The following is a 2,632-nucleotide window of genomic DNA, read 5'->3' as shown; positions in this document are numbered from 1 at the left end:
TATACTTAACAAAGGGAAAAAGAACCTGAGTCAGGCAGTTGCCATGCAGCTGCTGGAGGAGAAAGGCACCGAAACTGTACTAGAGGCCATACCTTCAGGTGATTAATAGAAACAAGTTAATTTAAGATGTAAGAGCTCCCTAGAAATCCATCTGAGCCATCAGGGGAAAGTGTTGTGATTAATTTAGTTTCTGTGTGATTATTCATTCTGGGAAGACAGGAAAACAATGTTCAGTATCCTTTTACACAAATTCATCTGTGTGTTCCCCATCATGGTGATAGTAAAATTAGTTTTACAAAATATAATTAAGACCATTTTCTCTATGCTGGAGACATGACTCGGTAGTTGAGAGCACTAGCTTGTCTTCCAGAGGACCCAGGATCAATTCCTAGCAACCACACTTTTGTTCAGAGCAACCTCTCTAACTCCAGTCAGTCACGGGCTTTTGATTATCTCTTCTACTCTTCACAGGCACCAAGCATGCATGTGTTACAAGGACATAATGCACGAAAGTGTCCACACAGAACAAAAACAAGATGTTTTTTTAAAAAAAAATCCCTTCAAAAGAGAGGAAAAGAAGAGATGAAGGATTTACATATCAATGTAATTTACTGAGATCTCTCTCTCAGTTCAAGGCTGTGAGTTATTAGGAAGATTATTTATTAATAAACACATGCTTAAAATGCCTTGTGAGATTTTTATCTTACTTAAAATATTATAAAACTGGAATATTATAAAATTCATTGAACAGATAAAGGAGAGAGACATTTTCTCAATTTCTCCCACTGAGCATGCCAACACTCAGGGAGAAGTCTATCCCTGTGAATCAACACAATGGGGCTAAAAGTTGCATAACCAAGGATCATAAATTCTTGAATATTTAACATCAAGGAATTGTCTACTAAAGAAAGACTTAAAAGCAGAGAAAAAACACAGTTAGCCCAATAGAAGAAAACAAAACAGAGCATCAGAAGGAGGACACTCTGAGCAGCTCTCAGCTCAGGGGGAGTTCTGTAGAGAAGCTTGGAGTTCTGGAGGTGGAGGACATGCTGGTGGTGCTTGTGGAGAAGAAGTACCATGTAGCCACTGGCCCCTCCCATGGCTCCCTGAAACACTGCATCTCTCAGGACCATGAGAGGGAGAGCAATCCATTTTGTTTTCTGACTTTCTTGCATAAAATAACAATAGTCATCTTTATTCTTAAACTGTGATATATTCAGACTTGTATTTGTGACGGAGTGGATTAGGTTCATACCTATTAAAGCATTGAGCATCCAAAAGAATGGAAAGAATGGAAGGATGTGCCATGCAGACTTTGGTCTGAGACTCCTCCACCCAGATGCTCTGGGACTGATGATGATGGCCTGGACCACAGTGAGGAGACCGCTAGTGCAGATGGAGACCCCACGGGCCACCCTTGTCAGGTAAATGAGGATCTTGCATCCTATGTCATCTAGGAAGTTTCTCAAACCAAAAGCTGCCATTGTCTTTGGCAATCCTTTTGCAAGAAGGATTATGATGTTTGTGAAAGCCAAGTGGATGAGAATAAGGTGTATGGGTTTCTTCTCAGGGCCTCCGAACCAACTGAACATATAATTCACAGAAACAGAAATGTTCCCCAGAGTTCCAAACACAGTCATGAAGAGGAAAACTATTTGCTTAATAAATATCAAAAGCATTTCTTCCTTCCTGGGTAGAAAATCTTGTATTCAGGATACATAAAGTTTTCCAGGAAGACATTGGTAATGCTAGACATTTATCTGAAAAACATTTTGCATAACATCATTTTCTGTTGTACGAGAGTCAGTGATGGACACATGTGCTGCTGTGGACTGGGTCCCTGAACTCCTCCTCTTCCCTGTGGACTCTGAGTTATGTGTGTGCTCTGACAGGTGAGCTTGGTAGCTGGAATGAAACCCTAAAGTTTTAAAGGAGGTATGTTTGAGCTCTATATTAGCAAATATGACTTCTTAAAATGTGTATTCGTGTGTGTGCCTGTCTGTCAGTCTGTCTGTGTACATGAGTGGATTAACAAGTTAGCTCTCAAACACAACTGAAATGTACTGCAAACTTCCCCAACCAAACTTTTTCTTTTTTTTACTCTCCACTGAATTTCCAAAGGCATAGGTCCCTTTCATATTTGTATCTTAATTAATGTAACAATGTTTAGATTTGCATTTGGCATCAAAGATTTCTACATCCTAATATTTTTAAAGTTTGTATGTTGACCATTCTATGATTTCACTCAATATGAATATTTACTAGTCTTTTTTAAAACGTCGTTCTCGATGTCAAGTTCAATCGCACAACTTCTTTAGATAGAGCCCTACAGTTAAAAGTGAATTATTTAAATGTAACCAGAAAATTTTCATCTAACTGCCAAGCTGCAGATATGGTTGGTGTCTAGCAGAACTTTTTGTTGCTTCCTAGTAGAGAGGATAGCAGAGAACTGTGATCCCAGTGGACGACTCAGGGCATCTGTGCCCCACTGAGTTACCTCAGGACATCTAAGGGAACATGGAACAGCTATGAACCAGGGGATGCTGATGAGGTAAACCTAAATGGGATTAATGAGGGAGTATATACTGTCATGAGAAGAGTGCAGGTTTTGAGTCATGAGTCCTCAGTGTCA

At 39.6% G+C, this 2,632-nt stretch overlaps 1 pseudogene; it reads right to left on the bottom strand.

The window, feature by feature from the left end:
• Nucleotides 1–772: 772 nt before the first annotated feature.
• LOC125396259 (vomeronasal type-1 receptor 4-like) lies at nucleotides 773–1,703 on the bottom strand (annotated as a pseudogene).
• Nucleotides 1,704–2,632: the final 929 nt, after the last annotated feature.

Source organism: Myodes glareolus, chromosome 14 (genome assembly GCF_982192425.1).
Source record: "Myodes glareolus chromosome 14, mMyoGla1.1, whole genome shotgun sequence".
In the NCBI taxonomy this organism is placed as follows: Eukaryota; Metazoa; Chordata; class Mammalia; order Rodentia; family Cricetidae; genus Myodes; species Myodes glareolus.
Note: the sequence above shows the minus strand (reverse complement) of the source record. Positions and strands in the feature narration are given on the sequence as shown.